At 38.2% G+C, this 15,590-nt stretch overlaps 1 non-coding gene across 1 annotated transcript; it reads right to left on the reverse strand.

Moving 5' to 3' along the window:
* LOC122721873 lies at window positions 1-108 on the reverse strand. Its single transcript, XR_006348654.1, has one exon. It is a non-coding gene; the product is annotated as a small nucleolar RNA R71 (small nucleolar RNA).
* Window positions 109-15,590: the final 15,482 nt, after the last annotated feature.

Consider the following 15,590-nt stretch of genomic DNA (forward strand, 5'->3'; position numbering starts at 1 on the left):
AGGCATAAGGAGAGAGATTACTGGCCTTAAGCAAAAAGAGACTGAAGACTTGTATGAGTATTGGAAAAGATTCAAGAGATTGTGCACCAGCTGCCCACAACATGACATCTCAGATAAATCACTCATAGAATACTTCTATGGAGGTTTGCTACCATCCGAAAGAAAATTCATTGATGTAGCATGTGGAGGTTCAATTGAGGATAGAATGCCTCAAGCAATTAGAGAGTTGATTTGAACACTTACAGCCGCATCTAGACAATATGGAGATGAAAGACAACTGCCAAGGAGAGTTAATGAGGTTAGTACATCCTCTCTCACTTCTTAAATTTCTGAACTAACCTCTGCAGTGAGAAGTCTTATTATAGGTCAAGCCCAACAAGCTCAACAACTTCAGCAAATTAGGCCATGTGGGATATGTGCACATGTGGGGCACCCAACTGATCAATGTCTTACACTTCAAGAGAATGACCAACAAGTAAATGCAATTGGAGGATTCAATGGACAACCAAGACATGATCCATACTCTAACACCTATAACCCAGGTTGGAGAGACCATTCAAACTTCAGCTATGCTAGGGCTAACAACTACCAAAATTATCAAAGAAATCCAGCTCAAGCAGCACCTCAAAAGTCCAACATACACCTTGAGGAGATGATGAAGTCATTGACAAATACTGTGCAAAGTCTCCAATAGCAAATAGGTCAAATAGCCACCTCCGTAAGCAAGCTTGAATCTCAAGGGAAGTTACCTTCCCAAACCGAGGCTAATCCCAAGCAAAATGCAAGTGCAATCATATTGAGAAGTGGGAGAGAGCTTCATAATGATAGGGCTTATGATAAAGGTTCACAATTGCAAAGACACATTGATGAAGAAAAACTGCCAAAAAGCGAGCCAGGAGATCTGTTTGCCCAAATAACCGGGCAAACAAGCAGACATCATACACAGCAAGACAGAAGCTGTTTGTCCAAGTAGACTGGACAAATAAAACCAATGCACCAGCAGAATGCAGACCAACAGGCAAGCTTCAAGATTCCATCTCCTTTTCCAAAAAGGTTTGAAAAATCGCAAAAAGAAAAAGAAGAAAAAAAGATCCTTAAAACCTTTAGGAAAGTGGAGATTAACATACCTTTGTTAGATGCTGTGAAGAAAATACCAAGGTATGCAAAGTTCTTGAAAGAGTTGTGCACAAACCGAAGAAAGCTTACTGAGAAGGAAAAAGTAAGTGTGGGAGAGGTTGTGACAGCTGTCATAAAGAGGAAACTCCTAGCCAAGTGCAAAGATAGAGGGATGTTTGCTGTCTCTTACAAAATTGGCAATATGGGCATCAAGAAGGCCATATGTGACCTAGGTGCATCAATTAATGTTATGTCTCTTTCTATTTATAACTCTTTGAATGCATGTACACTTAACGACACTAGAGTGGTCATACAATTGGCTGACAAATCTGTGGTATACCCAAAGGCGTTCTAGAAGATGTTCTAGTTTAAGTGGACCAACTTGTCTTTCCAGTAGACTTCTATTTGATTAATATGGAGGAAGACAATAGCAACACTACCTCAGACATCTTACTTAGACGACCCTTTTTTAGCACAGCCAGGACTAAGATAGATGTGCATGATGGCACATTGACCATGGAATTTGAAGGGGAAGTAATAAAATTTAATGTTTATGATGCCATAAAAATACCCCCAATGACATGTCCCCTGTTTATGGTTTAGATATCATTGATTGTTTGAGCCAATAAATTTTTGGAATGAATCAAGATGATATGCTAAATGATGATTTTTGCAGGGAGGCTTGTAATACCCGGCTAGAATCCGGCGCCGGAATTCCTGTCGTCTGGTGGAATTCAGGGTGTTGGGATTCTATAAAAGGGTAGGATTTATGTTTTCTAAGTGTTATGATGTGTTTTAAGGTTTTAAAGTTTTATAGTTTTGAGTTTTGAAGAGAAAATAGTTCATGGAGACTTTAGCCAAGTTCGGCCGCCGAAGGTAAGTTCGGCCGCCGAAGGTAAGTTCGGCCGCCGAAAGTGCCCAATATTCGGCTTCCGAAGTTCAAGTTCGGCCCCCGAACGTTGCATGGTCTTGCATGTGATTGGGCAGCCGAAGCTGAGTTGGCCAGCTAGCTGAGTCATAGATTTTGACAGATGTTGGTTGTTACTTGTTGGTGTGAGTAAATGCTGAATGATCCAATAGTCTCTGAGTAAGACCAGGAGCCTTTGACTACGCCCTGGCTGGTATAGCAAAGTCCAGGAGCCTTTGACTACGCCCTGGCAATGGTAAGTACAGCAGTGTTATACACATATACATATATGACAGGAAGACCAGGTGCTCGATTCTACGCCCTGGCACGGAAGTTACTGAGGCTATGTGGTGACAGGTTTACTCTTGATGTGGCTTGTCTGTGATATGACGCATTCCATGAGATCATATTTTATGACTGATTTTATAATTCTACTCACTGGGCTATAGAGCTCATCCCACTCCCTTAATCCCAGTTTTGCAGGATTCAGTGTACAGTATACAAAGGGAAAGTCCAGAAGAGTTCAGAAAGAGGAAAATGAGATTTGTAATAGCTTAGAGTGGACATGTAAATATAAAGAGATGTATCAGTTGTATATTCAGTTAGAATTGTGCTTGCCTTAGTGATTTGTAATGTATGTGTATATGTGTTTATAGAGTATGTGAAAAAACCAGGCTATAACAGGTATGAAATAACCCATCTAGAGCAAGCTCTAGTCAAGGGTACAGAGTACAGAGGACAGAGATGGTGCATGCACATGTTAAGCCTTGATATAGAGAAAAGAGTTTTTATTTTCACAGAAAATGTATGATCATGTATGAGATTTACAGGTACACAGAGAGTTTAGCAGGCTTGCTACGGGTTCTGGCGGCCTTAAGCCGACCTGAATCCTAGCGCCGGTGACGGTCCATTTTGGGGTCGTTACAAGGCTAGCCAAGAAGGTGAAGGAAACCAAAGAGAGCCAAATAGGACAAGCAATCTGCTGCATACAGCAAACAGACTGTTGTTTGCCCAAGCAGACAATAGAGAAAGAACAGGCAAGTTTCTATTTGCCTAAACAAGTCCAGCACCCAACGCAGACAGACTGTGGTCTGTCCAAAAAACTCCAGCAAACAGAAGGCAGGTTGCCCAAACCACTTGAGCAGATAGCCTAGAAAGAATGCCATTTGATAGATCAAGCAGCAGAGGAGCAAAGGGGAGATTACTGTTTGCCCAAACAGCAGGAGAGGGCAGAGTCCAGTTCATCCAAACATCTAGCACAGGCAGGCTGCTGTTCGACCAAGCAAACAGCAAGGGAAAAGCGGGCAGACACTTGTTTGCCCAAGCAAGTTAAGTAGGTGACACAAGCAGAAAGCCGTTTGGCCAAACAGCAAGATAAGACATAAATTTGTTTGCCCAGACATTAGATTGCAGATCAGAAAATTTCGGGTGCAACTTTAAAGCCTCTTCCTGGACACTTGAAATACATGTACTTGGGGCTGAAAAGACACTTACAGTAATAGTGTCAAATCAATTAAGCCAATATGAAGAAGAAAGCCTCCTAAATGTACTAAAGAAACACAAGGGAGCCATAGGGTGGATCATAGAGGACATAAAAGGCATCTCACCTTCCATATGCATGCACAGGATACACATGGAAGAAGATTGCAAACCTGTCCGAGATGCTCAAAGAAGGCTAAACTCCCCTATGATGGAAGTGGTGAAAAAAAGATTGTCAAGCTTCTAGACACAGGAATAATTTACCCAATCTCTGATAGCAAATGGGTAAGTCTTGTGCATGTAGCCCCGAAGAAAACTGGGATCACCATTTTTCCAAACACTGAGGGAGAGCTTGTTCCAACTCGTGTTCAGAATGGGTGGAGAGTATGCATGGACTATAGGAAGCTCAATGCAGCAACAAGAAAAGATCACTTCCCTTTACCTTTCATAGATCAGATGTTAGAAAGGCTTGCATGTAAGTCACAGTATTGCTGTCTGGATGGTTATTCAGGATTTTATATAATTCCAGTGGCCTTGGAAGACCAAGAGAAGACCACCTTCACTTGTCCTTTTGGTACCTTCGCATTTAGAAGATTACCATTCGGACTATGCAATGCACCTGCAACCTTCCAAGGCTGTATGATGAGCATATTTTCTGATTATGTGGAGAAAATCATTGAAGTCTTCATGGACGACTTCACGGTGTACGGTAACTCCTTCGAAGAATGTCTTGCCTGTTAGGAAATTTAGAGATTTACTGCAACCCAAACACACAACGAAAAAATTAAAATCTCTGATTTCCTTCCCGGGATCCGTGTACTTCGTTTAATTCGAAAGGAATGATAAGCTACTAACCTGTTTGACTCGACGAGAAGATACAATCTCGGACTCAAGGTGCTACTTTTCAACGAACACCCGCTATGGTATCCACACGAACGTCTCTTATCCTTCTAGAGTGCTAGCTCTCTCAAGGATGGATAGATTATGTGCTCCACAATCTGCAACTGTTAGACTGAATTTTCTAAAAACGTTAACTCCACAATTCGTAGAAGGAGTTTTTATATGTTTCAGTCTTTTGTTTTCTCACAACTCTTTTAGTAAAAGAGTTGTGTTCAAAACCCACTATCACGATCTCACAGATACTCAAATATCTTATGTGATAGAGTTGTGTTTATAACCAACTACCACAATCTCGCAGATACTCAAATATCTTATGCGATAGAGTTCTTTATCTGTAACAGTTACAGATAATCTGCAGATCCTTTTAAATATTATTATCTTATAATAATAAATAATTAATATTAATAATAATAACACTTTATTATTATTAATTATACTAATGGGCTTTTAGCCCATTAATATAGCACATCAACAACATTCTTGTGTGTGACCCAATAGGCTCACATTAATTGGCAATAGGTCCAGTCCCATAAGGCCCATAAATCATAAGTGGCTTCTAGCAAGATATTATGACTACCCAACTAATATGAGGATCGATAGTCTGATAAGGCCTAATAAATAGAACATGTATTAATCTCTTTGTCACACGATATCTAGTTTGAACATAAGTCATTGTCAATATCAAACTTATAATGTTCAAACTTATGATTTCTCGATCTCTAAGTATACCGATAAATTCAAATGATATTGATCACACTATCAATTCATTTGAGCACGGCCATGTATTTTTCAGTCTCACTTATCGAGAGGCCCAGAAGATATCTCTCTCAAAGAGAGGGATAAATTATATATTGATTGTTCAATATCCTCTACATAATTTCTATTATGCTCAATCATAACCTTTATGATTGTCCGATTAAAGACAATGTTTGGTTATGTCAAAACATAACAGTCCTTATGTTGGAAACTATGACAATCTCAAGTCAAAGGATTAAGATATAACTACTTTGAGATTCACTTATGACAATAACTCATGTAGTGATCTCAGTGCGGGTCCATCCAATACTTTATTCCCTAACAAGTATCTATGATTATTGAATTATATCAACATATACATATCATCTCATGATTATTAATCAATAACCATACTAGTTATATTTTATTATTATCAATATAATAATAAGTAACCTTGGATGTTAATCATTATTATGTAACATGCAAACAAATAATAATGATAGTAAAAGCTCTTTTATTAATAACCAAAACGACATACAAAAAGGTCCAAAATAATGGCCTAGGGCAAATACACTAACATTGCCAATCTAGAGAAGATCCTAAAGAGATGCCTTGAATTGAACCTTGTGCTTAACTATGAGAAATGTCACTTCATGGTTAACCAAGGTTTGATCCTAGGCCATGTTGTTTCAGCCAAAGGAATTGAAGTGGACAAAGCCAAGGTAGATACCATAAAAAATCTGCCTTACTCGACGAACGTCAGAGAAATCCGCTCCTTCCTTGGCCACGCAAGATTCTATAGAAGATTTATAAAATATTTCTCCAAAATCACGCAACCATTATGCAGATTGCTCCAACAAGATATAATATTTGATTTTGATACAGGTTGCAAGACAACATTTGATCTGATAAAGGAATTACTAGTGACTGCCCCAATCATTCAAGCACCTGATTAGAACTTGCCCTTTGAAATCATGTGCGATGCAAGCAACTACGCTGTGTGGACATTCTTGGGACAATGTGTAGGCAACTCACCTCACGTGATTCATTATGCATGCTGAACATTGGATGCTGCCCAAAGCAATTACTCAACAATAGAAAAGGAGCTCCTGACTGTTGTATTTGCTTTAGAAAAATTCAGACCATACCTCCTAGGGACTAAAGTTATAATTTACTCGGATCATACTGCCTTACGATACTTGATCAAGAAAAAGGAGGCAAAACCAAGACTTATTCGGTGGATTTTACTCTTGCAAGAGTTCGATCTAGAAATACAAGACAAGAAAGGGAAAGAGAATCTAGTGGCTGATCACTTAAGCTGACTTCCTAATAACTCAGAGCCATGCCCAATCAAGCAAGACTTTCCGGATGAACATCTGTTTGTCTCTCAGCTTGCTTAGTAGTTAATTTCATTCCTTAAAAAAAAAAACAGAGATATATGTTCGTTTGCCCAAATGGCAGGGCAAACCAGATGTGCGGGAATAAGTGCTTTAACCCACTTCCAGGTTTTAATTATTTTGCAAATAGAAGCTGTTTGCCCAAACAACTGGGCAAACAACCGAGACAACCCAAGAGACAGAAAGAGAGCTTCTAGCGGACATATTGCTCGAACCATAGAGAAAGCGCGCAGCACACAACAGCCAATCCAACTCGTTCCACCATCTATCTAGCCAACCAACCGGGCAAACAACAAGCCCATGCGCGAGAAGAATGACAGCAACAAGCCAGACCACACCACGCAACATTATTCGACCAAGTTATTTGCCCACACAGCTGGGCAAACAACTGAGGTAGAGAAATCGAAAGAGGAGCCAAATAGGGCAGTACCACTTTCATTTAAAAACTCAACATTTCATTTTTTCCTCACACAACTCTTCTTCTTCTCAGAAAAATCTCTGGTCTTACTCTTCCCTCAGAAAATCCAGAAGCTCAATATGGCAAGAACCAAAATGGTCGCAACCTCCAGTCCGGGACAGTGACGTCGACTAGGGTTCCCACGACCAGTCAAGGACGTCGGCAACAACGACGATGAGCCTGTCAACCCACCACCCATCGTTGAAAGCACTATTGAATAGGGCATCCCTGCAACACCAACACCGGCACTCACCTGAACCTACTAACGCCGGTCGAGGAAGGCAGCTGGACACCCAGCCACCGATGAGACCGCCACTGCAGCACAAGGAAACCCAGCAGACACGATGGAAGTGGAAACGGAAAAAACAACGCAGAACCCACTACCAAAAGCCAATCAGCCTGCCTCCATGAACAGACCGCCCCGCCCGATCATTTGTCTAGCCAACCGAGCCAAACACATTCAAAACAGGCTCTAACCTTCCACATGCAATCAGAAAAAGCCAGGTTTGAGTCCATTGCTCAGCTGCCCATCAACCCAAGTAAGCTCATACACCCTGAAACTCTTGACATTTTGGGCATACGAGCAGAAATTAATGAGCTCATGAATGGCATTGGCTGGACTTCCTTCTTTAATCTCAGAATGCCCATATTTGCTGAGTTTACACTGGAATTTTATTGCACATTTTTCTTTGACAAATCTGCCATGCATTCACTGGACACACACAATATTGTTTCCTTCAGATTGCTGGAACAACGCTTTCGCATGTCCATGAATGAGTTTAACACAACACTCGGTTTTGAACACCAGGACACAGTTTGTGATTACCACAACACATTTGATGCTGCTGCTGCATATCTTGAGTTGTGCAGCAACCCCTCTGAAGCCTATTTCTCAAAATTTAAAGATTTGTGTTTAAGCAACCCTTGCTTAAAATACCTCCACCAATTTCTTGCCTACACATTGGCTGGGAGAAAAGATGCATCCAGCATTCTCCCCAAAGCTGAATTGCACATTCTTTGGAGCATGGTGCATAATCACAAGCTGAATTTGGAATTCTGGGTTGCCAACCAGATATCCAATACACTGGCACACCACCGTTCATTAGTCCTTGGGCATGTCATTACCTTGCTTGTTGTGAATTTACATGTATTTCAGCCCGAGCATACCGATATGAGACCCACCTGCGAGCCAACCCCCTTGACTTGAGAGCCTTGGATGACATGGGGATGTTGTGCAAGGTGGGCAGTGTTTTCTACATTTCTCCTGCAAGGACTATTGTCCCAAGAAACGAACGAGTGTTTGGGCGTTCCACAAGTGCAAAGGAAGCAGCCCAATAGGTAGCCCAACATGCAACCCAGCAACCACCAGCAGCTGAACAAACAACAGCAGCTCGTCTGGGCAAAATTGAGGCTAGGATGGCGCACGTGGAGAGCATGCTGGAGTTGCTGGTGCAGCACATACTGCCATCTGCACACCGAGACACCTAGTTTGGCCGACTGTTTGCCCAAACAGCTGGGCAAACAACCATACTAGGGGAGTACTCAGTTTCTCTTTTGAACTTTAATATTTCCAATACATTAAAGACAATGCATGAATTAGGTGTGGGGGTGCATATCTCTGAATTTTAATGCTTCATACATTCTTTTTTATTTCTTTTATGTCCATTTAAGTTTTAATTTTTAATTAGCACAAATAGGTGAAATTTTTTTCACTTTTTCTTTCAACTCACACACACACTTGTTCATTTAGGCACAGTTTTTTGGTATGCTTTACTCAAACACAATAGGCTATGTTGAATGAGCTTTTTTCCATGACCCCATTGATGTGATAACTCTTTAAATCTAAGTTGAATCAATTGCAGTGAGTTGGATTCATTTTTGGGAATTTCTTTTTGTATTGAATTTTTGAGGTTGCCATGGTGAAAGATGTATGACATTATTCATTAGAGAGTCTAATAAAGTGAAAGATGTGTGAATAAGGAAATATGATCTATCTTAGCGATTGGTGTTGATTCGTCCAAACCATTGAGAAAAAGAAAATTCAGCAAAGGCAAAGACCTCAAAGCACAAATTAAAAAATGTTCCAATTGTCAAAAGACTATGAACAGAGCTAGTAGCCACTTGAATAGGTGACCAACTGAGTAACCGGTAGTGGGTATCACAAATATGTTCCTTCGCGTCGAAAGGTTGGTGACTTTTTCAGGCAAGGATAAAAGTGTAAAAAACTTAAAAGAAAAGAAAAGTAGTGCAAATAAAGGGGCAAGTCACTCTAAGAGCTAGGAAAAGTCTAAACTAAACAAGAACATGTGCATGTATAATTAAATCTCTCTATTGAGGAAAAAAATTAACAACCATGGTAGGTGAAGGGAAACAAGAAAGGAAGGAAGTAACCTTGGTGCATACACAATTTACTGCAATCTTGCAAAAGTCTCTAAACTTGGTGCTTGCAAACTGAGTTCCATTATCGGTGATCACTATTTTAGGCATTTCAAATCGGGTAAATATATTTTTGCTGACAAATGAGATTACTTATTGGGTAATGATGGATTGTACTGGCTCGGCTTCCACCATTTGCTAAAGTGATCTACTGCCACGATAACAAACTTCATTGACCTGGACGCCTTGAGAAATGAGTCAAGGATGTCTATCTGTTAGGAGACCCAGATATTACTGCAATCCAAAACTACGCAGCGAAAAATAAAAATCTCTGGTTCCCCTTTCAGGATCTGAGTGTTTCGTTTGATTCGAAAGGAAGGATAATAGACTAACCTTTTTCACTTGACGATAAAAGACAGTTCCGGACTGATGGTGCTACTTCTGAAACGAACACCCTCAATGGTATCCACATGAACGTTTCCGTCTAGAGTGCTAGCTCTCTCAACGGATGAATAAGCTATGTGCTCCCCAATTTGCAGTCCAGAAAAATGATTACTCCAAAAAGAATCTTGCTCCCGCAATTGAAATTTATTCATTTTTTAGTCTTTTTGTTTTCTCACACTTCTTTTCATAAAAGAGTTTTGTTCATAATCAACTATCACAATCTAGCAGATGTTTGAATATCTATGTGATAAGTCTTTTTTTTTTTAAAGGAAAACGAAAAAATCTTTTATCTGTAACAATTACAGATGAACTGCAGATCTTTTAAATATTATTATCTTATGATAATAAATAATTAATATTAATAATAATAACATCTTTATTATTATTAATTATACTAATGGGCTTTTAGCCCATTAATATGACATAGCACATTAATGATGTTCTTTTATGTTTGATCCAATAGGCTCACATTAATTGCCAATAGGTCCAGTCCCACAAGACCCATAAATCATAAGCATCCTTTAGTAAGACATTATGACTACTCAATTAATATGAGGATTGATAATTCGATAAAACCTAATAAATAGAACATGTATTAATCCCTTTGTCACACGATATCTAGTTTGAACATAAGTCATAGTCAATGTCAAACTTATAATGTTCAAACTTATGATTTCTCAATTTTTAAGTAGACTGATAAACCAAATGATATTGATCATACTATCAATTTATTTGAGCACAGCCATTCATTTCTCAGTCTCACTTATCGAGGGGCCTAGAAGATATCTCTCTCAAAGAGAGGGACAAATTCTATCTTGATTGTTGAATATCCTCTACATAATTCTATTATGCTCAATCATAATCTTTATGATTATCCGATTAAAGACAATGTTTGGTTACGTCAAAACATAACAGTCCTTATGTTGGAAACTATGACAATCTCAAGTCAAAGGATTAAAACATAACTATCTTGAGATTCATTTATGACAATAACACATGTAGTGATCTCAATGTAGGTCCATCCAATACTTTATTCTCTAACAAGTATCTATGATTATTGAATTATATCAACATATACATAATCATCTCATGATTATCAATCAATAATCATACTAGTCATATTTTATTATTATCACCATAATAATAATAAGTAACAAGAGATATTAATCATTATTATGTAACATACAAATAAATAATAATGATAATAAAACCTCTTTTATTAATAACCAAAATGACATACAAAAAAGTCCAAGATAATGGTCTAGGACAAATACACTAACACTATCCCCCCACTGAAAGAAAGGCTAGGGACTTCTAATGGCTGCTTGCATTTCTCCCGGGATCCTTGAGATGTTTGCATTTACTTGGCATATCCGACACTTCTGGACTAGTTGCTTCGCATCCTGCATTATCATTGGCCAGTAGTATCCTTGTCTGAATTCTTTCCGAGCGATTGTTCTCATGGCTCCCGCAATCACCTTTATGGATATCTTTTAGGATTTTCTGGCCTTCCTCCTCTGTAACACATCGCAGCCATGTTTATATGGAGGACCTCCTGTACAACCAACCAGGAATTAGTGCGTATTTAGAAGACTTTCTTATCACCTATTTAGTTGATAACTCATCGGTTGGAAGATCATCTTGTGTTAAGAATTTGTAGACGGGTGTCATCCACGATTCCTCCTCTTCTATTGGGAAGGACTCTTCCATCTATATTGCTGGAGTGTTTAACTCTTCGAACTAAAATGGTTGAGTCTAGGGGTGAGTATTTGGTCGGTTCCGTTCAAAATTGAACCGAACTGAACCGAATAAACTAAAAAACTAAAATTTCAGTATTTGTGTAAACCTAACCGAATCAATTTTGGACAGAAACTAAACTGAATCGAATCGGTCTGATTCAGTTCAATATGATCGGTTGGGTTTTTTAATAGATTTTTTATTTATTACACATTATTTTTAGTATTCTAAAATTTAATTGAAATATTTTAATCTTGATTGTGATGTAATCTGTCTACATTATTAAAAATAATATACTATTATTACTAATCAATTCGGTTTGATTTTTTAAATTGTTTTTAACTAAAATTGAACCACTTAAATAACTAAAATTTTTAAAACTAAAAATCAAACCGAATCGAAATGATTAAAAAATTGAACTGAATTTTCGAATTAATTTGGTTCGGTCGGATTTTTCGATTTGAATCGAATATTGTTGTTGCCTCTGGCTACCTGGAAAAGTTCGCAGCTGTCTTGCCCGCCTTTAACTTTCTTTACGAAAAACCAGACCTTTTTCCTCATATTTGATGAGGTTCGATTTTCGGACTTTGAATTGTCCCTGGCATTGATTAACAACAAATTGTGAGTCATTAAAAATAATCGATTTTTGGATACCTAGCTTCTTGATGATTCTCGGGACCATTATTACTGTCTCGCACTCAACTACGTTGTTAGTGGCTTTGAAGGCAAGTTTTTCCGCATATTGAAACTTTATATCGGTTTGAGACTGCAAAAGGATCTTGATTCCTGATCCCCCAATCCCACAAGCTCCATCTGCCCCAACATTCCATTCTTCTATGGCTGCTTTAGAGGACTCTGAAAGTTCTAACAGTGGAGTCATCTCCGCGACAAAGTCGGCTAGTACCTGGACTTTCATAGCCTTTCTTAGAACATATATGATATCATAGGCCGATAAAATTACCTCCCAGATGGATAACCATCCTGATAACTTCGGCTTATGCAAAACCTTTCACAGAGGGTAATCGGTTCTGACATCTATGGTATGAGACTCGAAGTATGGTTGCAACTTTGTGGCCGACATGAGTACTACAAATACCAATTTTTCAAGAGGAGGGTAATTCAACTCTACTCCTTTTAAAACTTGGTTGGCGTAATATTGGGCTTTATTCCCCATTGTTTTCGTGAACGAGCACCGAGCGAAATATGCCCCTTTTTGAGATAGTCGCAACATGAGTATTGCAAACACCTTCTGGCCGAGCATGATATGAATCATCTTAGAGCAGTGACTTGCCCATTTAACCTCTGTATTTCGTTGATGGTTTTGGGTGCTTCCATGTTTTGGATAGCGCTAATCTTCTCAGGATTCACCTCATGCCCTTTCTTAAGATGATATATCCTAGAAACTTTCCAACCTTTACCCTGAAGGTACACTTTTATGGGCTCAGATTCATGTCTGCCTTGTCCAGGACATCAAAGACTCTCTGGACATCCTCCGATTGTTCTTCCAATGATCTGCTTTTTACCACTATGTCGTCTACGTGTACTTCGACGATTGATCCCATCATGTCCTTAAAGATTCCTGACACCAACTTTTGGTATGTGGCTCCTACGTTTTTTAAACCAAAAGACATTATCTTGTAGCAGTAAACTCCTTCATATGTTATGAATGCGGTTTTCTCTGTATTTTCGGTATCCATCATGATTTGGTGGTATCCTGAGATGGCATCAAGAAAGGAGACCATCGTATGACCTGAGGTCGAGTCCACTAATCTGTCGATGGACGGTAATGGATAAGATCTTTAGGGCATGCTTAATTTAGGTTAGTAAAGTCCACGCACATTCTCCTCTTTTTGCTAGCTTTCTTTAACAAGATTGCATTAGCTAGCCACGTGGGATACTATACTTTCTTTATCAATCCTGCGCTCAAAAGCTTATAAACCTCTTCTTTGATCACCTGCTGCCTTTCTAGTGTGAACTTTCTTTTCATTTATTGGAATGGTTTGACATTCTTATCAATAGATAGTTTATGGATGGTAAGAGCCGGGTCTACACCTATTACATCCTTTGGGGACTAAGTGAAAGTTGACACTCGGCTCTTCAACAACTCTACTAGATCAACCCTTGTTCCATCGATTAGCACAGTGCCGAACCGTACCTTTTGTTCCTTCCCTATCTGGATCTCCTCTACTGGATCTGCTAGTTATGGTTTTATATGAGATTTTGATTTTTTTAGCAAGTCGATGGGTATGGTTGCTTTTTCAAGACTTTTTGGTGGGTGCCTATAACCTTCTTTGGCTAATCTAGGATTACTACCTCGGACTACTGCTATTCCCCCTGGAGTTGGAAGCTTAAGACACATAGCACCCATGTTAATAATGATATCATAGCAGTTTAGGACTGGACAGTCAAGTATCACATTGTAGCAAATGAGATATCTACCACCACAAATTCTGCATACAACGCTTGCCTATATTTCTCATCACCTAATACCAAGGGAAGGTTGATGGTACCCAGTACTGCCACGGTCTTATCTCTTAAAGAGTAGAAAACTCTGATAAGGCTGCTTTTTTCTAAACCTACCTTGTTAAAAACATTACAGATAAGGAGATTAATAAAACTACCTATATCTACAAGTACCTGCCTTACCTATATTGGTTTAGGAGGATCTTAATGACCAACAGGTCGTTTTGAAAGAATTTGACTGCTTTGTTAGTAGGACCGAACCTTACCTCTTGCTTGGCCCATAGTTCTCAACCGGTTTTAATTCAAATGATCAAATAGAGTTCAACAATTTTTCTGTAATAGAACCAAATGATGTTGCTAAGATTAGATTGATGACGTGGCTGGAATAAACCTACGCAGTGATTGGTTAGAACCTGCAAAAAAGAGAATATGAGGCGGTGGTGGGTGTCCACGGCAGCCACTCCGATACTCAAGTTAATATCTTGAAAAATAGAAAGAAGGTGATGAATGGCTAAGATCTTTTATATCAGAGAATAGTGTACTTTTGTCTCTGTGATCCTTCTCCTTTTATACTGTAAGAAGGTGGTAATAAATATAGAATTTTCTGATAATCCAATGATAATGTGGCTAACTGCTTGATAAGGAATATCGCCAGCTAATAAGTTGGTAATCTCATAATTATAGGTGTGATGGGCATATGTTAGACTGTGCCTGTTAACAGTGACTTTGTGTCCAGACTTGCCCGTTAAAGGAAATAGCGAGTCTTAATGATGTATCAGGTGTTGTGGTGTCTGGATCTTTCCTACTTCAAGATGGATTGCATTTTCTACTCACCTGATTTTACCAAGTGAACCTATCTCGTGAAAACCTGATTTTACCACATGAACCTATCTCGTGAGGACAATTTATTTTTGCTTTGGGCGATTGTTATAAAATATCCATGATGATATGTATAAAATTAAATATAGGTAAAAATAATGATAGAAAGATTAAAACCACATTTAAACTATGAAACTAAAATTAAAAATACTAAATTTTATTTTTTATTTAAATTTATTTATAAATTATTATTAAAAAGTATAAATAAAATCAAATAAACTAAAAAAATGTAATTTATGCTTTTAAATTTTTATAAATAATGATTTTATTTGATATTTTATTAATAATTTTATTTAATATTTTATTGACAATTGTAGGATAAATTTAAATAGAAAACAAAATTTGATATTTTTACATATTTATATATTTTTGAAGTAAATTTAATATTTTAACCGTAAAATAATTACATCAATAATTGAAAAAAAAAGTGTAATTAGGAAAGGTGCTCAAATTTGCCTTGCCTTTGCTTTGCATGTATGCCATGTATGTTATGCAAATTCCTTCCGTCGTTATTGCTTGAAAGTAAATAATAAATATCTTTAAAAAAAATAAAAATAAATAAAGGGAAAAAGCTCCTCAATTGGGAATGGTGACCATGTGAAGCGTGTCGGAGAATACTGAAGGTCCCCACTAAGAACCAGCAAAGCATCAAATGAAGCATCCATCAAAATCTTTCCGCTTCGTTTTCCCTTTAAAAAGC

The sequence above is a fragment of the Manihot esculenta genome, chromosome 1 (assembly GCF_001659605.2).
Source record: "Manihot esculenta cultivar AM560-2 chromosome 1, M.esculenta_v8, whole genome shotgun sequence".
In the NCBI taxonomy this organism is placed as follows: domain Eukaryota; kingdom Viridiplantae; phylum Streptophyta; class Magnoliopsida; order Malpighiales; family Euphorbiaceae; genus Manihot; species Manihot esculenta.